The sequence below is a fragment of the Crocodylus siamensis genome, chromosome 4 (assembly GCF_052110815.1).
Source record: "Crocodylus siamensis isolate JL-2025a chromosome 4, ASM5211081v1, whole genome shotgun sequence".
NCBI classification, from domain to species: domain Eukaryota; kingdom Metazoa; phylum Chordata; order Crocodylia; family Crocodylidae; genus Crocodylus; species Crocodylus siamensis.
Window position 1 is genome coordinate 241,199,974 of NC_143398.1, and position 25,080 is coordinate 241,225,053.

Below are 25,080 nucleotides of genomic sequence, written 5' to 3' on the forward strand. Positions count from 1 at the left end.
AGTTCCCCTGGCTTCTCCTCAAAAGTCATGTCCCCCAGCCCTCAAACCATTTTCATTGCCCTCCACTTGGCTCTCTCCAATTTCTCTACATCTTTTCTATAGTGGGGATCCCAAAACTGGAGACAGGACTCCAGATGTGGCCTCACCAATGCCAAATACAGGTTAAGAATCACTTCCCTCGATCCTCAGGCAACGCTTCTACTTTGGACAGTCCATTTATTCCTCTAAGCCATGAACACATGAACAGGTGAACGTATGACAAGCCAAGCTTGTCCAACTGAACCAAAGCGGTGAACACATGATGCAGTTCCCAAGCACAGTTTAGCTCGTGATGAATCAAGGACTTCCTTATAACTGCCGTTCAATACAGACCTAGCTCATTTCTCATGCTTTTGAATGCACAGCCTGCTCATTTGTATGCAGCTGCCATAGTGCAATTGGCTCCAAGTTTATGCCTTGAGCTTCTCTGTTCATGTGTCCATAGCCCTAGTGTCCTTTGCTTCTCAATCAACTATGGCCTATAGTTAAAGACCTGTCAGGAGGGGATAAAATTAACTTTTCATGGCCGCCCTAACTGGTAGAAGCTAATGATGTCATTAGTATATTGGTTGCACTCCTCCTGCATGTACTGGGCTCATTCAGTCAATTTAACTCAGCCTATTAATGAACACTTCAGTGCCTGAGGACCCAAAATATAGATCTTTCAAGTGCCATGCATTATTGCTGGTTTACTCCTCTGATGTATGATCTTCCCCTCTATTGGGATGATATTAAAAGTCCAGGGTCATATTCCTTTAAGAAAAGCATGGAATCAATTATAGCACTTCTGTGCAACAGCCTTCAAGTAGCCTGAGAATGGCCATAAAAATTAATTTGAGGACAGCAGTTGCAGTAGGCTCACAGCTCTATGCCTGTGTCTCCTTAGACCAGAACTTTAATGACTGCACGATGTGTAGGCATTTTATTTTTGCACAGCTATTAAAAAGAAAACCTTAAAGCATAAAATACAACATCCAAATAATATCCAAGCAAGAGCAATTAACAAAAGGCATAAAATTCTGAGTCAAGACTTTAAATTATACTACCAGTGACTAGGACGTGGGCTTGTATTGGACACAATGTTCACCATGGTAATTGAGCCCTGAAGAAGAAAAGATATGTTGACACTGGCTAATACTTCTCTATTTTTTTTAATATAAGATGGATCTCTGTTTGATTTACTGAGCTAGTAAGTTTCCTTAGGAAACCAATTTATATCTGAAATGAACTGGAAGAAAATTATGTCGGCAAGTTATTTCAAAAGACACTTCAGGGATTTACATACTTTGCAAAACTCAGAGTTATATTAACAACTTATAAGGAGACTAGGTCCAGACCTTGGGCCCTTGTGATTGGGCTTACCTCGCTTGTATGTATGGTACAGAGCTCACTCTTCAGCTGGCATAATTCAGTATATCCCTGTTAATTTCAGTAGAACTGCACTAATCTACAGCAACAGAGGCCTTGGATTTATATATTTAGAACATTCCCCCTCCCTCCATAACAAAGAAATGCCAGCAATCCTATTTTTTCCTGATATTTGTTGCCTAACCAAAATTGTTTCTGCAGCATCAGTAGACACCTGCCTTGACATATTCTTGTCCTCTCCCTTCCCTCTTGGGTTCTGGGGGCATTTTTTGGATCTAAATTTAAAGTTAAAATAATCTAAAATCCAATTTCATTTCATGGGCTGCTGAAGTAACTCTAGATTTACACTGGATTAATTTAGATCAAAATCTGAGACAAGCATGCTAAAAACTGCCAATACAATCCTTTAAGGAAGTTCAGTCTAGATGGGAAAAAAAAGTCCATGATATGTCTGAACCTGCTACGAGGTTTGAGAACTCGGATTTCACTTTAATCGTACAGTCACCTTTGTATAACTTTAGGATTTTGTTTACTAGTTAACTTTACGCAACCTTTTAAGAGACTATAAATCAAAATTTGACACTTCTAATTGTACATTGCTTAAATCTATTCAGGTATGAAATTTATCCTCCAGCTGGATTTTATAAAGAATAATACAGGTACCTTTGGCTTCACTTTTCTGATCAGACTTTTAATACCAGAACCCTGAAATAGCTGAACAACCTCAGATAGCGACTGTTGTCCCCTTCAGAGCACAGAACAAGGCCTCACCCTTGAAATATGTTACTCTAGTCATTTAATAACAGGGTAACAACCAAGTGGCAGCATGCATGAGCCCATCTTTCCACTGCTTTGCATCTTGTATGGTCATTCAGACCCAAGTGTGTACCAGAATGCAAAATAGTACCAGATCAAAACTGTACTTTGTACAGGTGCACATGACCCCAGGAAATGCAAAGCAGCAGAAAAGCAGGTGCAGTGTAGGCTTGAAGGTCTATGGGTCTGATGCAAAGGGCATTAATGCTGGTGAGAATTTCTGAGGGGGAGAAGAAACAAATGTGACCCAGAAGCAGCTAATTAATATGCAGCCTCCTCATGCCTCTGTATCTGTGGGTGCGCTGGATCTGCAGTCAGGTTTACTTGCTATTGTCTGTTCACACCTGATTCTCACTCAGTGTTACCTGCTGACAAGCAGATTAGCATTACTTGTTTTTTGGTGGTTGTTTTTTTTTAAAGGAGTAAAAATGTACCTGTTTCAAAGCAGAATGATCTGGGGACCTGGATGACTCAGAGAGGAGAAACTTCAGATTTTCAGTGACAGACAAAAATATCTGAATCTGGTATGGGTCAGTAGTAACCAAAAATCATCTTCCCTGGATGTCTGGGGTTATATCACAAAGGAAGTGTTGAACTCAGACCACTTCCCATAGGAATAAAAATCCACATCACAGAAGACCACCACATCTGTCACTATTTGAGTGCCCCAGAATAAAAGGCTATGGCTGAATGGAGAAAGGAAAGTGAGCCCCTCTCTAGAAGCAGTTTCTTCCAGACACGGGTACAGGCTGTAAAGGGGAAGCTCAGGCTTTTTCCTTCCTGCTGATCAACAGGTGACAGTCTCCAAGGCTGTCAGCCTAATGACTTTTAGTACTGAAGTCATTAACTGATATAAAATATTTAAAAATACTTATTAAGTACTTTATAAGTATTTAATACTACGTTGCAAATAGTACTGGTCATTCATGCTGCACCATAAATGAATACTCTGTAACACTCTGTAAAATAGGTGGACAATACTAAGGGGATCATCAGTTCCTGCCCCTGAAAAGCCATCACTCTGAAGGCAATAACGTTAGTCATGCAGTCCAAGAGAGAAGAAATAAGCCTGGGAGTGCCTTCAAGGTTAGGATAAAATCATGTCAAGTCAAGTTAGTCCCAAGGCCACACCGACCATTGGAGCACCTTTGATGTAGCAATAACTTTCCTCCATTCTTCCTGGTCTTTTGCAATCCTTGAACAATCAGTTTTAATCCCGTCCAGTCTTTGATGTTGGTGGTCCAACTACACTGATGTATTTATTTACTGAAACAGGTCGCCTCTATCCTGGGAAAGTGCTCTAACCAGCAGAGGAAAGAAGCATGCTAACTCTTGCTCTCTGTCTACTCAGTAAGCATAAGGTAACTGGGAATGGGCAGCATAGGCAGATCTGTATTAACTCATCAAGTTACTTCCTGGAAAACTTAGAAGGGGGTAGCTTTAAATAAACCAAGCCTGGGAGCTTATTGCAGAGTAGCAGCAGCTGCTATTTCCTTCCCCACCCAGTGCAGGCCTTGCAAGTACTTTGGAAAGCAAACAGGCTCCAGATTTGCCATTGAGACTTAAGATATGAAGGCCAATAGAAAGGGCAAGAGTCACGGTTTATCTATGCATTTCCTGCTTTTTCATAGTATCATATAAAAAGGGATGGAAGGGACCTCAGAAGGTCACCTAGCCCAGCTGACAGGAACATCCCCCTCAAAACCATCCATCCCAGACAATTGTTTCTCTAACCTTCACTCAAGAACTACCAGTGATGAATATGTAACTGGTGCCAGTACTTAACCTTCCTCTCAGTAAGAACACCTAGTATCTGATCTAAATTTCCTTTAGGGAAAGAACAGTTTATCATCATCTTTATAACCACCCTTCAGGTATTCAAAGATGGTTATCACATCCCTCTCAGTCTTCTGTTTTCCAAAAACCCAGTTCTTCCCAAACCTCTAGTCATTTTTGTTGCTGACCTCTGGACCCTTTTCGGTTTCTCCATATCTCTTAGTGGTTGGTGCCCAAAACAGGACACAATACTCCAGCTGAGGCCTTATCAGTTCTAATTATACAGTGGAGAAGAATCACTTCCTGGGACTTGCATGCTGCACTCCAGTTAATGTACCTCCCTTTTGCAGTCAGTGTTTTGCTTGGGGTTTTTTTTTGCAACAATGTAATAATGTGGACTCACATTAAGCTTGCTATCTACTTCTGCAGTACTGCAGCCTAATCAGTCTCTCCCCAGTTTCGTATCTGTGCATTCGATTGTTCCTTCCCAAGTATAATTGCAGTTGCCTTTATTGAATTTCCTCCTATTTATTTCAGATCATTTTTCTAATTAAGGTCTTTTTTAAAATCCAGATTGCTTCCCCTCCCAACTTGGAGTCATCTAAAAATTTACCAAGTGCACACACAGCTCCAGTCTCCAAGTCATTAATCATTCATTGAATGTTACTGGACTCAAAAGAACCCTCTGGGGAAATCCCATTTTTTCAGAAATAGGCATGAACTACACCATGTCTTCATATGATCTCTCCTTAGTTCATATCCAGTGTTTTGGTTCTGTCTACTGTAGAAATCAGCCAAGCTGCAAAGTTCAAACTACTTAAGGTTCAGGGATGTTGAGATGTGAGTATACACCTCATCTTCAACATTTAGTTGACAGTCAGCTGAGATTTGAAACTCTTTTCAGAACTCTGTTCAGGTAGACTCATGCATGGGTGCCTATACATGTGCTCAGGGATGGGAGGGGGTGTTGCAATTACAGCGGTTCCCGGACAGCCCCTCTAAATAAAATGCCTCATCGTCATGTACATTAAGTCCCCACAAGTTTAACAATAGCCACAGGATGCTTTATCTAAACCTCATTCAAAGGGGTTTAGATAATGCACCCCAGCGGCCATTTTTAAACCCACAGTGGCTTATACACATGACAATGAGGCCACACTACAGCATTCTAATTGGAACATGGAGCAGACTTGATTAATCGAGTCTGCTCTGACGCGGTCTAATCAGAACATGAACCAGCACTTGTATAAAAATCCCATCACGATTCCTACCATCTTTTTCACTAATGGGTCTTATTCACATTTTTGCACTATTCTGCTAAAAACTTGGTTTTAAAAAAGCCTAGAGTTCCACTGCATGAAAGCTAAAAACTTAAGCAAATAAACATCACATTTGGAAAAAAAATGAAAATCATTACGATTTAAAAACAGCAAGAATGACCTTTTTTTTGTCAATGGAAATAAAAGTCTGCCCCCCTTGTGTCTATCTAAGACTCTTATCTACACCTCAAGAAATCATGCAAGATATGCATCTTTTTATACATTCCCAAATCTGTCTGTCATATATTCTTCTTAGGGTTCCGGCTCTTATGTCCTGAAGTGATTTCAGTTGGAATAGTAGTTGCTTGTTAAACAAGAGTTAGATGTATTCACTAGCTGTGGGAACCCCACCTCCACAACTTTCAGGGTCAATTTAAAGCCATCTGCCTCCTTCTGGGGCTATATAGCATGCACAAGTTCTCTCTGCCCTGGTGATTTAACTGTTGATTCTTCATGCAGCTACCACATGACACAGATGGACTGCTTTGTAATTACTGGGTCTTGTTTCTATGCAGTAGGTATAAATAAGAAGTAATGTGTCCTGTCAGCTCCAAGTGTAAAAACACAGAGAAGTGATTGACCTGTTTTTGCCCTTAATTGAACGTGTAACAGGCTCCAGGATCATTTTCACCAGCTTCCTCCTACTTCACTAGACAAGTCCCTAAGCTTCAGAGCAAGTCCTTTGCTTTGCCACAGTACCCCTCCTCCTCTACTTATGAGAGCAAGGCAAGTGTAATACATCTTTGGCTGTAAAGACTTCAGCAGGCACTGCAAGGCCTCATAATGTCAAGGTCACAAGCTGGCAGAGAAATGGATTGGGGGACTTTTCTCTTGGGGAGACAGGCTCCATATCTCTTGAGCTCAAGGCATGTAGGGCTACCTTACATCTGGGTTTTCCTGAACATGTCCTCTTTTTTGGCCCCCCCATCCTCGTGTCTTGGTGGGTTTTTAAAATGTGAGCAAGTGTCTGGGTTTTTGCTCTGCCTCTGCTTTTCTCAGGCATAAGCAGCTTGGATGCTTGGGGCTGGGAGCAGCAGGCAAGGGGATTGGTTGTCAGGGGTCACATGCTCTGCTCACAGGCCCCAGCAAGTGTGTGTGTGTGCGCGCGCGCGTGTATGCGTGCATGCACACGCACACGTGCATGCACAGGCAGGAGCTGTATGGGCAGCAGGCTGGGGGGGACGGGGGCTCTGAGTCAGGAATGAGGGGCATCAGCAGGGGTGGGGGGACAGGGGGCTTTGGGTCAGGAGTGAGGGGCACTGGCAGGGCTGGAAGCCAGGGGCATCATGGGGGGTTAGGGAGGCAGGGGGCTGGAGATCAGGAGTGAGGGTACCAGCAGGACTGCGGTGGGCGTGTGGGGGGAGTGAGGGGCACCAGCAGGGCTGGGGAGATAGGGGCTTAGGAATGAGGGGCAGAGGCAGAGCACAGACATATGCTCCCCCACATAATCATATACCCCTCCCACTCTGCCCCCTCCTCCCCACAGGTATCTTCTGTTTGAACCTGGAAATATGGTAACCCTAAAGATATGTGTCTATCAGCTAGAGGAGTATAAGGCTGGTTACCCTTTGCAGACCAGGCACTAGAGCAAGGGTGGGCAAAATGCAGCCCGGGGCCCGGATGCGGCCCGCCAGGCCATTCTATCCGGCCCATGGGGCCCCTAAAAATTTAGAAAATTAATATTAATCTGCCCTGGGCTGCCTGTCATGCAGCCCTCAATGGCTTGCTGAAACTCAGTAAGTAAGTGGCTGTCTGCGCAAAATAATTGCCCGCCCCTGCACTAGAGAGTAAAGGGCTGTGCTGCACAGATATGTCTGTCTGTATGTGAGATTAGTTCAGATCTATGCCCGCTTTTCCATATGCACAATCCCACATCCTTCAGCAAGGCTCACTGCAGGTTTGGAGAGGGTTCACTTCTAGACAACAGAGAGGTTCTGAACCAGCTCAGCGGCTGTATGAAAACACACCGTACCAGACCCAGAAGCAGCTCCCAAACCAGCTCAGCATACAGAAGCAAGAAATGCAGGGGGCACTGCACTTTGGGCTAAATACTAGGCCATACAGACTCAATCCTCAGTGAAGAATGGTCTGGATTGCTGATCCTAATCTAACCTAGACTACCAGCTGTGCCTGAAAGATACTACCAGGCATAACAATGAGTCACACAAAAGATGTATAACCTCCATGGAGACTACTCAGAACACACTGAATGGGCTATGGAGACTGAACTACTCTCTTATCTCCAGGTTGGAATTAAGTTGCATCAATATTATGGGGAAAATTTGCACTGTTACTGTGCCTTACGTGGCTGAATACAGTGCAATACTCTGCTACCAGTCACCAATTTAAATGTGCTTCAAATTCACAGCCAGGAAGTTGTTGAATACTGGGGAGAAAAAACTTCTGCGATTGGAGAAAAAAATTGGCTAGGATGTGAGGACTAATGATCCTGTGTTTGCAACCCTGTGGAGTCTTTGTTGAACATGCAAGTGACTGGGATTTCAGTCTAAATAGATAAGCAATTTGCAGTGTGCTAGACAAAGAGCTCAACATCCTTTTATAGAGAAAGTTGTCCATTTCCTGACAGATGCTGAACAGGCTCCTGCCTCAACAGGGAAGGCACAAAGACTAATAAAATTAGTGTTAGCATAATCTTGCTGATGGATAAGCCTGAGCAGGCAGGATGCACTCCTTCCTCTGAAGCTACTAATGAACAACAGGAACTACTGCCTTCCTTCCAGGGCCACAGCTTGCTGCCTCCACCACATTCCCTGCCTTTGCTGGCAAGATATTCTGACCAAATTCCAGCACAAATAATTGCTCTTTGCTTTCCCGAAATTTCTCTACAGTTCCAGATGGATGTAGCAGCCTTTTTTACTTCCCTCTTCTGAGCTGCTGTGTAGCATGGTTAAACAACTGACATGTTTTAGCCCCATAGTGGGTACATCTCAATAGTGTAAGAAGGGATCCTATGTAATTTGGTGCAGTGGGCCCAAGGCATGCTGTGCTCCTAGATAATTTTAGGTTTGGAAAGCTCTTTGGCTCCTTTTAGCTAAGGAGGTATTCCTATACAGAATAATTGGTTATTTTGCCTTGAATGCATTCATACTTTTATTTTTAAGTCACAGTTATCACATTCCCTATACCATACACCTGGTGAAGTAGGTTGTTGCCTATTAAAGCTTATACCAGTCTGAAGCAATCAGTTTTCAAGGTGTCACACTGCCTAACTTTATCTTCTGCCTAACTTCAGAATAACACAGCTATCCACCTCCACCTTCTTGGCCATTTTCCCCCATTGACTAAGGGAAAACGGAATTTTTACCCACCCTTTTTCAGACTCTACATGCTGCTTCTAGTTAATAAACAACCATGCCCCTCGGGAAGGACAGTTCTTAGCACCATGCTTAATTTGGCAATATGCTGTAAAAGGCTGAACACCAACCCAAGAGTCCAGTTCTGCCACAGGCATATTCTGTGGCCTTGGGAAAGTCACTTAAACATTGAAAGATGTGGTTTCATAATCTGTGCCATGGAAACAAGACTTACAACTTTATGGATTGCCCAGATTATTTAATAATTGTACAATGCTTAGAAAATATATAATACTAAGCACTCTATGGTAGGCATGTACACATTGCAGAGAGGGCAGAGCTCTCTGCAAAAGCAAGATTTATTATACTGGCATAACAAAAAGCAGAATATGAGGACTGTTCCTGGAAAAGCACATGTATATTGTTGCGGTGGTTTCTTGTTTCCTGCCTGATTTTTATTAACTTACATGAAGTAAAAGACAAGTGTGGTACCTTTGAGGAGCTGGAAAACAAATGCATCTTCTCTTGAGAGATTATGATCAAAACCAAATACAAGTGAAGGAAGAACAGGTACCAATGGGCATGAGGATCTCACCTAGAGCATTAGTAACTCGCACTGCCATTAGTAACGCATCAGCTGTAACTGGACCAAGACAAGCGCTTTGCTTCTTTTAACGAAGTAAATAGCAATGCCTGGTGGATCAGCATAGAAAAACTTTATAGAAGTTTCCAAGGAGGGTTTGAATGAAGGGAGAGTCATAGATTTGCTCAGACTTATCAGGAATATTTTTTTTTTTACCCAAAAGAAATAATTCTTCCTTTTCTAACCAAGAATTACATTCTGTAAAATGAAAATGTTAGTGGTAAGATAAAGTCATTTTTCCTACAGTTTATCAAATGGAAACCTCTCTCCACCTTCCCCTGTCTTTGGCCTTGTACACATATTGCCTGGAGTGCTATTAACTAATGCTGGCTCTAGTTTTGTTCTGGGAATTACCTTCCAAAAAAATCCTTGCCATTATCAGACACAATAGCAAAAGAAGTGTGTACGTCTTCCAAAGAGAAAAAAAATGTAATTTATTCCCCATCCATCAAAAGGTAAGTGATGAATTTCTTTGGCTTGTCTGACAGCTACTGGAGCTTTCCACTGCATGTTAACTGGCTGCATACACTGAAAGCGAGCCATGGCAGAATCCAGTAGCACTTGTCCCCGGGGATGAGTTTCAGCTGAAACTTAACACCCGTTTCAATCAATTAAAGAAGGAAATTCCCTGAAGATAAAGTAATTGTTACAGCTTGTATCTCTCTGGCAGTATTTGGCTTTAGTAATTTACACCTTATTGACTCAAATAAGAATAAGATCAAGCCATAGAATCCCTATGTGTAGAAATCCATACCTGAATAAAAAGAATATAGTGCTAGGACTGTACTACTGACCACCAGATCAGGAAGCTGAAGGTGATTATAAAAGCCTCAGGGAGATTAGAGAAGATGCTAAAATGGGACAAGCAATAATAATTGGAGACTTCAATTATCCTCATAGACTGGATAAACACCTCATCAGGACAAGGTGTGGAAATACACATTTCTGGATGCAATAAATGACTGCTTTCTAGAACAACTCATCTTGGAACCCATAAAAGAAGCAACCCTACACCTAATCCTGAGTAACACGCAGGACCTGGTTCATGAGGTATCTGTTGGTGAGCCACTCTGTAGTAGTGACCATAACATAATCACATTCAATATCTAGCAGGAAGTAAGCCAAAAAAAGTCCACCATGCCAATATACAACTTTAGGAAGGGAAATTATACAAAATGAGGAAGTTTGTTAGAAAGATGGTTAAGGAGCAGTCAAAAATGTAAAAAGCCTACAGGCAGCTTGGAAGCTGTTTAAAATATACCATATTAGAGGCTCAGGGGAAAAGTGCATACCACATTTAAGGATCCACTCAAAAAAATATCTTTCAAGTGGATGCCCCAATGAGAAGGGGAAACACAAGCTCTGCGTAGGTTTAAGTGTAAAAGAAATAAGGCAGGCCCTTAAGGTCTAAAAAGATGCATCATTAAAACTTTGTTTTTTAAATAAAAAAGCAGGAAGCTAGGTAGAGAATCCGTGGAAGCCATTAGATGACCAAGGTATAAAAGGTGCACTCAGACTGATAAGGCCATAGCAGAGAAGCTAAAAGATTTTTGCATCAGTGTTTACTGCAGAAGATACTGGGGAAATTCCATGCCAGATCAATCCTTTCTAGTAGATAGGTCTAAAGAGCTGGACCACATTGAAAGTGACAACTGAGGAAGCTTTAGAACAAATTGATAAACAATACGAATAAGGCACCAGGATTGGACGACATTTGCCCAAGAGTCCTGAAGGAACTCAAAGGTGAAATTGCAGAACTGCTGGCAATAGTATGTAACCTATCATTACAAATGGTCTCTGTGCCAGAGGACTGCAGGGTTGCCAACATAACGCCCATCTTCAAAAGGGCTCCGGAAGTGATCCTGGAACTACAGACCAGTGAGTCTCACTTCCATCCCTGGCAAGTTGGTAGAATCTATAATAAAGAATAAAACCAGCAGTCACATGGAAATATGGTCTGCTGGGGAAGAGTCAACATGGTTTTTGTAAAGGGAAATCCTGCCTCACCAATCTGCTGGAGTTCTTTGAGGGTGTTAACAAGCACATGGACAAGGGGGATCCAGTTGACATAATATATTTGGACTTTCAAAAAGCTTTTGATAAGGTCCCCTCACCAAAGCTTTTTTTAAAAAAAAACTGGGTTGCCATGGGATTGGAGGGAAAGTTTTTTTGTGGATTGAGAGCTGGTTAAAAGATAGAAGCAAAGGGTAGGGCTAAATGGTCACTTTTCAGGATGGAAGGAGGTCAAAAGTAGGGGTCCCACAAGGATCTGTGCTGGGCCCAATTTTGTTCAACATTTTCATCAATGACTCTGGAAATGGGGGTGCACAGTGAAATCTCCAAGTTTGCAGATGATACCAAATTATTCCAGGTAATCAAGTCCCAAGCTGATGGAGAAAGCTGCAGAAAGATCTCACCAAGCTAAGTGAGTGGGCAAAAAAAATGGCATGAACTTCAATGTCAAGTGCAAGTAATGCACCTGGGAAAAATAACCTCAACTATACATACACAATGCTGGGTTCTGAACTAGCTGTTATGACTCAGGAAAGAGACCTTGGAGTCATTGTAGATAGTTCTCTAAAAACATCAGCTCAGTGTGCAGTTCAGGTGACCAAAAAAGCCAATAAAATGTTGGGCATCATTAAGGAACTGAAAAAAAAGAGAACATGTCACTATACAAATCCATGGTGTGCCCACATCTTGAATACTGTGTGCAGTTCTGGTCCCCACATCTCAAAAGAGGATGTAGTAGAATTGGAAAAGGTACAGAGAAGGGTAATTAAAATGATCAGGGGCATGAAGCAATTGCCATGCCAGGAGAGACTAAAAAGGCTAGGACTCTTCAGTTGGAAAGGAGAAGGCTGAGGGGAGGGATATGATAGAGGTCTATAAAATCATGAAGGGTGTGGACCAAGTGAACAGGGAACTGTTGTTCACCAAGTCCCAGAATACTAGAACTAAAGGCACCCACTGAAATTAGTAGGTGACAGGTTTAAAACTAACAAGAGAAAGTACTTTTTTATGCAACCATAGTTAACTTGTGGAATTGACATTGCCACAGGAGGTGGTGGAAGCAGGTAGCATAGCCAGGTTGAAAAAAGGACTGGATAAATTCATGCATGATAGATCTATTAATGGCTATTGAACAGAATGGTTGGAGATGTTTCCTCTGGCATCTCTAAACCAATTAGTGGTGGATGCCAGGATAGAGGTATTGAACGGCAGATATCCATTTCTCACTGTCTGACAGTTATTGGGCAAGGTGGACCATTTATCTGACCCAGTTCAATGCTCTCCCTCTATAACATCCACCACTGTCCACTGTCAGAGACAGGATACTGGAGCTAGATGGACCTACTGCAGCTGTCTGACCCAGTATGGCACTTCTTATGATACCAAATTCTTATTCACATCCTAGAACATAAGTCTAGGAGACAGAAGCCAGGAACCAAATTTCAGTCTCAGCACTGTAAGTGAGCATACATTGTCACCTTGTACAAATCTCTAAATGTCAATAACTGGGATATTAAAAATGTGCCTAATGTTCTCTTTCCTAACCCAAAGGATCTTCAGAAGAGTCATGAATTAATGATTACACAATTGTTTGGAAGAATCCAGCTCTTTCTAACTGTGATGATTAAGGGAATCTTTCTATACCGTGAATGGATTTTGTTTTGATAGTGAGCTATTATGTATTGTTATGAAACCTGCTGTATCATGTCAACTTGTATTCACCTTACTTACAAGGCCTTCAAACATGTTCCCACCTAAATAGGGAGAGTGGTTAATCATAAATCTTAATGAGCTTAGGGACAACAGGCTAGCTGAGAGCTAGGCAACACATGACATCTGCCCAGGAAAGAAGTTTGGAATATTGGAAAGTTACTGGCATCAAGACAAGGAGAAAGAGAAAAAGAGGATTTAAAAATGTGTCATGGGAGCAGGCACAGGAAACGACTGAGCTTGTTGTTGTATCAGGGTGAGGGAGCAGACCTGAAGGACGTATCAAGGTCAAGAAAGACAAACCATAAACTGCGTGCCTGCCTGCCTGCCAACCACTGATGTCTTAAGGAAGCTTGCTGTTTTCTTATGATCTTAAGTGAAAAGCAAAAGTGTGTTCACAAACCTTGTGCAAAACCAATCTGTTTCCACGTGTGTTTGCTTTCAGTTATCACATGCCTCCCAAAGACTAAAATTCTGTTAAAGAGGGTTTTTAAGGCATGGTGAGAATCTAAGGAGTTAAGACAGGCTTTAGGCTAGAGCTTCAGTCTCAGGAGAGGTACTAGACAGGTACCAGACATTTCAGTGCCTGGGGAACCTACAGAAGGACAATGTATGGAGTCCTATTAAGCTGCAATTTTAAAACACCCAGCAATACAGCAGCTGAAGCCTCTAACAGCAATCTGGTGAGCAGTCAAGGGGGAGTAATGCTTACTAGTAGTGGCAGTAGTACAAGCAGTAATAACGGTAATAATATTATCTCCTAAATACTAAATGCAAACACATACATTAATATTCCAAACACATCATTATAGTGGATGTATAGGTTGTGTCTAGGGCTCGTCCCTCTGCATTGCAAGATACTGCCAGGAAGTCTGATTCCTCTGACACAAGGGTTAATTAAACACATCCGGCTATTAAAACAAGGCACGAACACTGCTGTCTGGCTCAAAACTAACTTCTTCTAAACTGACAGAACCCCAGCCACAGTTGGAACCAAAAGCTAGTCCTCAAGCAAAATGAGTTTCACCAGAAACTGTTTGTTCCATCAAACACAAAAGGCTTTTCCAGAGATTAATGGATTCAGCTTGTATTTGTTTCACTGTACCCAGTTTCAGCAAGAAACATTCCTAATGGTATTTGCAACTTGAAAGATCCAAGATATTTTAAATGTTTCTGTACAGTGCCAGGATTAACACCTGTCATGGAATGTCAGGAGAAAAGTCTGCCTTGCCTCGGTTGCTAACAACACCTCTTAATTAATGTAATTTATGATAATTGACATTTTATTTCTCATAACTCATGCTATTAATTTACCTTGTGCCTTTCACTCAACTTGTCCAATTACAACAGGATGCTTAGTTAACTTTCATTCATTCTCAGGGTCTTCTCAATTTCACTTTCTGCCTCTCATGCAATGAGAAACAACATGTCACAGGGGAATTCTCAGTTCTGTAGGGCAAGTTCCAGGATCCAATTTGCAAGACTTGTAAAATATATCCACTGGATTGCTGTCTCAGAGTAGAGGTGTGTCCGGATCTCAGTTTCCCCTCTTACTCCGAGATGGAAAAAGGATCCCCTGTCTTTTCCCAGTATGCATTACTGCCACACCTACAAATTCCACGACTCTTGTTGGAGTTAACCATGCCCCCCAAATTTTCCTGGCTAGAAGAGCCACCCATATGCAGGGAAACACATAGCCCTGTGAGGGGAGTGCTGCATTCCTGGCCCAGGGGCCCAGCTTAGGTCTCCTGTATCAATGGAGCTGGCACCATGGTGCCCTGTGGGCTGGGGTCATACCCACTGGAGGCAGGTGGGGGTGTTGGCTTGAGGCAAGTACCACCCCCTGGGCAGTACAGTTTGGGAGGGTAGAAAGTTTGTCAGGGGTAGAGGGGCTGGATGACTGCAAGTTGGTCACTTTATCTCCATGGAGCAGACTAACAATACTAGCTTGAGCTAAGTAGAACAGCTCAAAGATAACCCTCACCCAGTGACATAAATTCAAGATGCTTAGAAGGCACTTAGCACAGTTTAACACCCTTTCATGGGAGCGTGGACACTCCCATTTTAAGTGCCTTTAAAATAATGGTTCAAATGTAACCTGCCACACCACCCTAAGGAATTAATACCTCCAGAATGCTTTTTTCATGTACTGAAACAACAGAACAAGATTGTTCTGGGATCAGTTAAAAAGCACTGATTAGTAAGGGAACTATTTGAGGGTAAGGACCTTTCAATCTATAATGAACAAACCTTTTCATAAATTTGAGGTTTAAATTTAAGTGACACTTTGCCCACTTAAATCAGAGAATTTGTCAGGTCATCTACTCTTTACATCTCTTCCAAAATAGTTCAGAATGTCTGTAAAATATCACCATATGCAGGACAAGATAAAGAGCCATTTCTCTGCCAGAGCTGCCTCCAAGTAAAATAATAAATTAAAGCTGCTCCATTCCTACTCAGACTGTCCAAGAGCAGCTCATGCCTTTGTCCTATTTGTCCATTATCTAAGAATTTAACAACAGACTAGTTCCTGTGACTGATACTCAGCATTGGCAGCATTTGACTTTTACAACTTGAGGGGGTGGAACCTAGTACCAGATGCTCCCAGAAGCATCCTAGGTTGTTCACAGATGAAATGAGGGGCATGTGTGCACAACACTTTAAAGTGGGTTAAATACTTTTGCACTACTTTAATGGTGTTGGTGTTTGCACGCGTTGTATTGTGCAGGAAATCCAGCTGCTGTAGCAAATTCAGCGGCATAATGCGCCTTAAATGACTTGGGGTGCAGCAAATTAAAATTCCTCCGAGGAGTTTTAGTTTGCTGCCTTACAGCCGCGGAACAAAGCACCAGGCTCCGCGGAGCTCAGGGGCTCTGCAGACAGCTCTGCAGGCAGCCCGGCAGCAGCCTGGGAAGGCAGGCTCCACCCAAGAAAAGCGGTGAGCCTAATCTTTTTTTTTCCCCTGGAGTCTGCCTGCCTGCCTGAGCTGCACAGGGGCCCAGTGCTTCTCTCTGCAGCTGCGCTGCCCCCAGGACCACCCAAGCTGGGTGGCTGTAGGCAGGTGCTGCCAGGGGGAGGTACACCGCTGCCATGGAGGAAAGCACCATCCCCACCCACCCCCGCAGCCCAGGGAGTGCTCCACCTGCTGGCAACTCGTTCTCCCCTCCCCGCCACTGAAATGACAGGTAAGTTTGGTGTGTGCACAACACGGGGGTTTAAAGAGCCCTAAATTGAAGCCATGTTTTTAAAAACCCACAGCTTCAATTTAGGGCCCCCCTTTCGTCTACACATGCCCCTAGATACTCCCAGAACAGAGAGCTGGAGGCAAGTGGGTGGAGGGGTAGGCCGTTTCCTCCTATCTCATGCAAAGTTCTTTGTGAGTACTTAGTAATCCACATTCCTGCTGTTTTGATCCATTTTGATCTGACACATTGGTTGCATGGTATTTTTTCCATTCCCAAACTGGATGAGTAATTCAGACCTAAGTCCTTGTGAGGATACTCACATCTAAAAATGTCGAAGTTTGCTTTTTGCAAATGTTTTCTAATGTTTGGCTACAGTTTGTCATTTCCCAAACATTTCTGCTGGAAAACACATCCAGTAGGTTATTCAAAGGATGTGTAGCTAAAAAGGGCATAGACACAGCCAGAGCAAGCCTTTTTTTTTTAATCAAGTGAATATTTTTCCTTAATCACTGTTTGATGGACATGACTACAGCTCCGTCTTGAAGCCTGTGAAAAAGTTTCTGGCAGTGTGGAGAGGCAGTTAGGAAGGCCAACCACACCTTGTCCTGCATCCACAGATGCATCTCAAGCAGGTCCAAGGAGGTGATCCTCCCCCTCTATGCGGCACTGGTCAGGCTGCAGCTGGAGTATTGTGTCCAGTTCTGGGCGCCGCACTTCAAGAGGGATGTTGACAGCATGGAGAGGGGCCAGAGGAGGCCACTCATATGATCAGGGGGCAGCAGGGCAGGCCCTATGAGGAGAGGCTACGGGACCTGAACCTGTTCAGCCTCCACAAGAGAGGGCTGAGGGGGGATCTCGTGGCCTGTTATAAACTAGTCAGGGGGGATCAGCAGGCATTGGGGGAGTCCCTGTTCCCCCGAGCACTGCCAGGAGTGACCAGGAATAACGGTCAGAAGCTGGCAGAGGGTAGATTTAGTTTAGATATCAGGAGGCGCGACTTCACAGTCAGGGCGGCTAGGGTCTGGAACCAGCTTCCAGGAGAAGTGGTGCAGGCTCCTACCCTGGGGGTGTTTAAGAGGAGGTTAGATGAACATCTTGCTGGGGTCATTTGACCCCAGTACTCTTTCCTGCCATGGCAGGGGGTCGGACTCGATGATCTGCTCAGGTCCCTTCCAACCCTAGAAACTATGAAACTATGAATTTCAGTGGAAGTTGAATAAGACTCATGGGAAAGTAGTTGGAAAAAAAACAAGAGGCACATTCTGGGACGTATATTTTTTGTGGGTCATGTCTTTTATTGGATGAACTGCATGGTTGGGAGAGATTTAGAAAAGCTTTTGGGCACAAAGTGAGAGTGTATCTGAATGCTTGTCTCTCCCAATCTCTCCCAACCATGCTGTCCAGTAGAAAACTATTAAAAAATCCTTGCTTCTTACCTATGTTTCGGATCACCACAGCTACAACACTGCTCCAACGCTACTTGAAGCAATGATTTTCTGATCCTTGAGCCATAATGACACATGCAGAATTTGCTCAGTCTTCAAATTTTAAAAAGTAGATTAAACCATGAAGAAAAAAGATGATGGATTAAGACTATTAACTCAGGAGGAGATACTGGTGCTTTAACTTTGATATAACCTTCCCTCATCAGAAGCAAATTAACAATTTGAATACTGCCTTGCTTTGCCTAACCTCCACTATGTGGGAACTGAGGCAAAAATGCACCTCTACTGATGCTTTATACTTATATGTTAAACTGCTTTGGAGTTGTAGACCTGCAAAGGCTTAAAAGAGCATCTCTGAATACCTCCACTACAAAGGACCTACATTTGCATTCAGCTGCAAAGCTGAATTTAGGTTTTCATTGATTTCCAATTAATTTAGCAGCTTGTTTACAGATTAATACTCTGTGTGTGATGTTACATGCAAAATTTTGGTGGAGACATTGAGAAGCAAATTGGCTCACATTATTGTCCGGGGGGGACAGTGTACTTGGTTTTGGTGACACCACTGATCCATTTGCCTTGCACCAAATAGCACACTCCATAGTTGAAGACAGTTGTATTGATATCAGGGTTCTTTCCCTGACAAGATATGTTTTGTACTTAATGTTAACTGAGCAATTGCAGGATTCAAATCAGGTCTGATTTGTGTCTGTATATGCAGCCTAACAGCTTCCGCAGTCCCTGAGAGTGGGAGGGAGCACACCAAGGTAACATTCTTCCCTACCCTCCCTTCCACCTACACACATATTTTCTGGGCCATTTATTTTTCCCTATACCACATAAAGAGAAGTATATAGCCCATTATCATACAGGTAGTGTAGTGGCGATAGGAAAGTGTATTTATGTCACATCTAACCAGACAAATATGTAGACTATGCGCAGAACATCTATAAAGCTTGCTGTGACATGCACTTATGTTGTATTAATCTACACATGTTTTCAAGGACTGTATGCATTAGTTTATGCAGAAATGACACATATAATACAGAATTGCACATTGAAGCAAAACCTTCTCAAGCTGCAATTGTTCTCCTATGCCTAAGGCTACCTTTTCATTTAGTGAGGGGAACATACCCAGCAGCCCAATCTTTTAGTCTCCATGGGGTGATATCTTTATTATGCTCCATTTGTTAAAGTTATATACATTATAATGTGAAACTGCTGCAGAGAGTGTGAAAAGGGCACTTCCATATTGGCTGTAAAGGGAATACAATGTGTTTTAAGTGCATTTTTATGCTTTAGCAGAGATTTCTGTGAGACTATAAATCAGAGAAAGCTCAGCATTGTATAAACACAAATTAAAATGTGCCAAACTAATAATTAGAAACTCCATCTTAAGCGTAGGGGGGGAAGGGAGAAAAATAGAAGTGTTGCTAAATTTTATTTCTTAATGGAACATAATAATCAAGTAAACAATTTCAAGCAATTATTTTCAGTGTTTTAGGCATCACTCCAGATTAGTCTGGTAGAGAGCACAGGACAAGAGGTCAAGGAGAACTAGGTTTTGTTTGCATCTCTGCTACTAATGATACTAGTGATGTTGAGGAAGTCATTTAGTTTAATTGTGCTTCACTCCCCACATGACTTGTAAAATACGGTGACATGATACTGGCCTATCTCACAAGATCTTCTAAGGCTTAATGAACTAAGAGTGTGGGCATCCTTACAAGATCCAAGATAGTAAGTGCTGGAGAAAGTATTATTGAATTATTAAACATAAAGATCAAGCTACTAAGTCAAATCTCTCTAGCTGAATTTTTTGAGCTTGACAACAAAACAGTGAACAATTCAATGGCTGGTCACAGAAGTCCCTTGGAGCAGAGGACTAAAAGGCAAGGTACAGACATGGGCTGTACTGGCAAAGCGACTGCAAATAAAAAAGTAGAGATAAATGGTCATTCTTCAGCATGGCATAAGGTTAAAAGAAGGTTAGATGGATTGTTCTCATTTTCCAGGAAAAGATGATACACACTGATGGCCTATGCAGTTTTAAAAGTCAGCAAGTTTAAATCTGGTAGAAAGGAAGCACATTCTTCTGAATAAAACATAATCTGTGGAATTTACTGCCACATGATATCACTAAAAGAAAAGCTTAAGAAGATTCAAGAAATGAACTGAACATTTATATGGAACTAAGACTATCCACAATTACATTAGGAATAATAAAAGGATTATTACTCCTAATGCTTCAGGATATAAAGCAACCACTAACTGATGAGCAGAGGAAGAAACTTCTCTTTTGAATAGTTTCCACTACTGATCAGTGTCAGACAGAGGCCAGGTACAGTCATTACACTTTTACTGGTATAAATGATCAGAAACCAGTCTACACCTGTAACAGGACATAGACTGGTTTAAAAGTGGCAGAACCTGGTCTAAACTTTGTCCCCCTACCACCAAGGGGCAAACGTGTCTTCTGTTTGCTACTGATCTAAACTTACAGAAAGCCGCATAACTTAGATCGGCACTGTCTTGGGCTTTTTGAATGTCTAACCAGCATGAGTTCTGGACTACATGGACCACTGATCCCATACAAACCATCCTAGCTTTCCTAATGGCAAGCAGCATCCTTCTGTGTGCTAATAGACAGGTAGTCTGGAACTGAATGCGCTTTTCTCTCACATCTTTTTCAAGAGAAAGACCTATGTTAGCAATGGAAGTGTCCCGGAGTTGGCTGGCTTTGATTTTCAAGGAATTCTAGGATCTTTACCTTCTGATTCTTCACTGAGAAATTCATAAAAGCCAGAGGAGACAGCAAGAAACAAAGATAATCCTCACTACTATTCCACTCAGGTGACACTATCAACGAGCTGATAAAACTGCATCAAGCATAGAAAAGATAGATAAGGAACACAATGGGAAGGGTTAAATGACATATTCAGGGATTGCCTAATGACAGTTTAGCTCTTGCTAAACTCCAATACAATCAGAGGGCTTATTTAATAAGACACCCTCACTAGGCAGATGGAACACATCAATAAGGCTTTTGTGGGAGGTGGTACATGACAACCCACACTTTCCCCAAGTCTAGCCACATTTATTGTTCCCTCCCTTTCACTCACAGAAATACCAGCTTTTAATAGGTCCTACACAAAACAGAACAGCATTTGCATACTATCCATGATCAGGGCAAGCAATCCAGCTTTGGTTTTGCAGGTTCTGAAGGACAAGTGGAAATTTGGTGTTAGTCAGGCTGGTTAGGGTTAGGGTTATAAGGAGTGCAGGTCTCACCAGCTTTTAGTAAGAGGATGCTTTAATGGCATCAGGGCTGAGTTGGACATTTGACATAGCAGTTACAATCTTATACTGAATGTTGATATTTAAAATCTGGACAAGGATATGAATCTGCCATTGTAAAGTCTATTCCACCATACCCACATTGAGCCCCTTACTTTGTATGCAGTCTCACTGAACGTGAGTGGGAAGTGCTGGCCTCAAGCTAAGCAGCTAAACCAAGAAAAATGTGAAGCTTAGGTCTCTTTTGGAGAAAGCAAAGCTCTGTGTTAATAAATAACTTCAGCAGCGTGGCTCTGTGGAAAGGGTAAATGCAGGTTGATTACTTGTCCTCACTAAAACATCTCTTATGCTGGGTGTGGCTATTATTGTCTTTCCAGTGGATTTCCCCTTAGAGGCACCTAAATTATGAAGTCATAGCCTCCAGGCCAAGAACAGAACCATTGACACTTAGATCCTCCAATGCTCTAAATTAGCCCTAGATCCAGGTAAGTGCAGAAGGAACAAAAGGATGCTGTAGTTATGCGAAGGAGAGTCAGTGACTCATGTTTAATATGTTTGCTCAGCCTGTATGCTTTTGGGATGAACCAAGATTAGCAGAGGAAAATGGCCTTTTTATTTCCCTTTTATTGTGTTTACTATCATCTAGTACTATTAAGCTTATTAAATCTAGGGAGATTCAGCATATCAATAAAGAGGTGCCTGTCATACAATGGTTTTGCAAAGTTTTCATCCAGAGCTTGGCATAAACAGTGAAACAATTGTTTTTTCCCTATCTCTTCCCAATGAATGGCATGCCATCTTAGACCTCAAATGTGTCCCATTCCTCCCACAATTGACTCAGGCTCTGGACATTGGGCAACATGTCCACTGCAGCTCCCCCTTTCAGTTATTGTGTCAGGAAACGCCACTGTTCCTTTTTCACTTCCATAATGAAAAATGAAAGTGGGCTGTTCTCATTTCATTTTCATGAACTGCCCCAGCCTCTATGCAACTAAGTTTACATCTGTGCATTCTTCACAATGCAGTTTTACACCCCAGAGAAAACATTTGCTTAATTAGTTGTTGCTCACCGTGCTCAGAAGGGCTGCTTGTCCTCTTGTTGCCGTGTTCAAAACAGCACGAGTGAGGCAGGCAGGCAGTAGCAAGAGCAGCTCCGTGCAATCAGCTCTTCCAGGCCAGTTCACGCAGTGGCTGTGGCTGGACTTGTAATGCTTCAAAGGGCAAAGAGAAAAGGGAAGGGCTCAGGATGTGATATCATACACTTGTTCTGAAAACAAGGAAACCGCCAGAGATAACTGAAACGTCAACCACTCCGGAGCCTCAGGTTGGATAATACTGGAAAATGACTTCTTTGTTTTTCCTCCCTTCTCCCCTCCAGATGCCTCCCAGGAATAGTTACAATAACCCAAGACGATATTCAAGATATCACTATAATGAGTCTGAAAGGTACATAAGCAATTCAGCTGCTAGTTAGCAAGAACTGTATCTTTCTTTCCTGTTTCCAGTGTTTGTTGTCCTTACTCACCATACTGCATCCAATCTTAGGGCTGGATTTTGCTATTGGATCCATGCAGGTAGACTCTCCCATCTGCTCAGGGCCCTGCTGGGCTTGCGCCACATCAGCAGCAGGTCTCTGGGAGCAGGGGACTGAGCATGCCCTGCCCACCTGAGTCTAGAGACTTGCATCAGAGCTGGACATTTCCTAGTAAGACTGCAATGGACTCATCCTCAGCACTCACTGTTGAGTCCTTGGTCGCTGGTGGGTCTAAGAGCAGGCACTGGGGATGAGGCCAGAGCTGCCTCCCAGGCTCCAGTGGACTCAGGTGGCCCAGGTGTGATCAGCAGCCTGCCTCACAAGACCAGCTGACCCAATCTACACCAACCTGCTGACTCTCAGGGAGGCAGAGCGATCAATTCACTCGCTGGACTATGACCTCATTCTTTGTTTCATCTTTCTCAGTGAAGGTGCTGAAGGTTTCTCAAGCACCTGGGCAATTTTAGGAGCCTAAATCCCACTTTCAGAAGTGCCGTGCGACATGGACAATTTGCCACAGGAGAAAGTGGGGAAACAATTTACTGCAGTGGTGCCCAACTCATCTGGCCCCATGGGCCCATTGAGTGGCTTGGGGTCAGAGTCAGAGCACAGGGCTATGTCATCTGGTCCTCACAGCTGGAATCTGGCAGAGGTGTTAATTGCTGCGGCTCCCACGGCTATGGCAGCTATCGCTCCTCCTGCGGCCAGTTTTCTGGTCCTGCGAGCCAGATAATACAGCTTCACACTCCGATTAGCACTACGCCCACTCTCCACGCTGCTCAGTTTCCAGACATGCGATGAGCCTTGCAGGCTAAGGGACATGGATCCATTGGCTGTATTGTAGCAATGCTGATTTTCTACATCGGCTACTCCACAGTAGTAAGTGGAAATTGGAGCTAAACTTCAGTGTCATAGCTCTTGATGAGAAAGACAAGTTGCCAGAGTTTAATTTCCACCTACACTGGGGTAAGAGTGCACCTGGGACACTTACACCAGAGGAGCAGATGAGTGGCAAATAATCCCCATTCCCTTTTACAAGTGGCAAGTTGGTTGTATGTCCATAATTTTAGACAAATAGGCTCCTAAGTTCCTGTGAAAGTCAACTTAACTTTGTGAAGATTTGGATCCACCTTGTGCCCTGGACAAATTTCTAAGTGTAATCCCCTACTTAAAAAAAACCCCAAAACAAAACAAAACCCCCAAACCCTTAATAATACCACATCATTATAGTCTTTTTCTCAGCTTATCATCAGTTATATCCTTTAAGATCAGGATAAGTAAGTTTTTAAAGGAGAGTAGATATTAAGTCACTCATTTTTCTCTCCAGCTGTCAGGATACCCCTATTTACATAATCTCAAGTAGGACCATCATGTAAAAGCAATATATCTTCATTGAAGCCATAAGATGTTTTCCATGCTGCTTGGTGTGACTAAATATTCTGCCACTGCATTGGACATGCCTTCCATATCTCCTTCATACGTTTGCAGCTTTTGTTTAGGTAGGTTTCCTTTGGAGTTGATCTCTGGATTTCAGTTCATCTACCGTTAAAGTTACTTACCAGGAGCAGGTTCCCGTTGTCATGCCCTTGTATTGCCTTTGTGTTCATTTCCAGAGCTCTGCTTCCGACTGTCAAGGCATTTCAGAAGCCAGGTCCTTGGTGCATTTCAGAATTGATTAGACATTAGACCAACCCTCTGTTTTGGTTTGTACAGCAGGGTGTTACTGTTTTCAGTCCCATTGTTCAAAGGAGGCCCTATGGTGCCAGGTTTCTTGCTCGGTTTGTGCTCCGTGCCAGTGGAAATCATAGCCTTTCAATTTCAGGAACTCGCCTGTTTCATTTAAGAGGACAGTAAAGAACAATGGCTTATAGCCTAATAATAATAATTAGCCAGATGCTGCTATTATTAATGCAAGCTTAAGCAGTTGTTGATAAATTGCCTAAAGAAACTTTTCCAAAATGCTAATAATCAGTAAAAACAAAACTGCAACACACAAACATTTTGGCTTTAAAACCCTTTGCAGTTAGTTTTGGGGGCTGTTCCAATTGTTTCCATTTCAGAATGGAGGATTAGTCATCTTCGGCTACCCTTGGGCTTTGAGCAAGAGAGGCTGAGAACACATTTAGTAAACTAGATCCTGAGGTACAAGGGTGATGGATCCGGTATAGACCTAGACAAACAGCTACATGGACATCCCCTCAAGGTGAACAGGAAAGCTCCCCTGCAGAAATCACTGCTGAATTTCCCCTTCCCCTCCCCACACCTTGATTTTTAATAGTAGTATAACACCACTATATGCAGCTGCCCTTACTAAGCAATGTCCTGCCTTAAGCAACTGCCCCAAAATAGCCCCAAGTGTCCTGAGCCCAATTCTATTCTCAGTTACACATTGATTTTACGTCTGTGTGAGTCTGACCTGATTTACCCTGGTGTAAGCAAGATTAAAATCAGACCGAATCTATTTCTGCTCCATTTTTATTAGGCCACTTCTGTCCTGGCAACCCGAGGCTGTTGGTCCCTTGCCCCATTTCCTCAGGGTCTCTCTTTGTCTTCTTTTCTTGAGCAGAAGAGCCTCTTTCTCCAAAGTCCTTGTGAGTTTCTTCTTCTCCCCATCTCCCTCA

The 25,080-nt window shown here is 42.8% G+C and overlaps 1 protein-coding gene across 1 annotated transcript in view; it reads right to left on the reverse strand.

The window, feature by feature from the left end:
* Window positions 1-22,136, reverse strand: part of RALB (RAS like proto-oncogene B) — a 65,880-nt gene extending 43,744 nt beyond the window's left edge. The window contains exon 1 of the mRNA XM_090046037.1: window positions 21,996-22,136. The gene's annotated coding sequence lies outside the window, so the exon portion shown is untranslated. The remainder of the gene's footprint in view (window positions 1-21,995) is intronic.
* Between the last annotated feature and the right edge of the window lie 2,944 nt (window positions 22,137-25,080).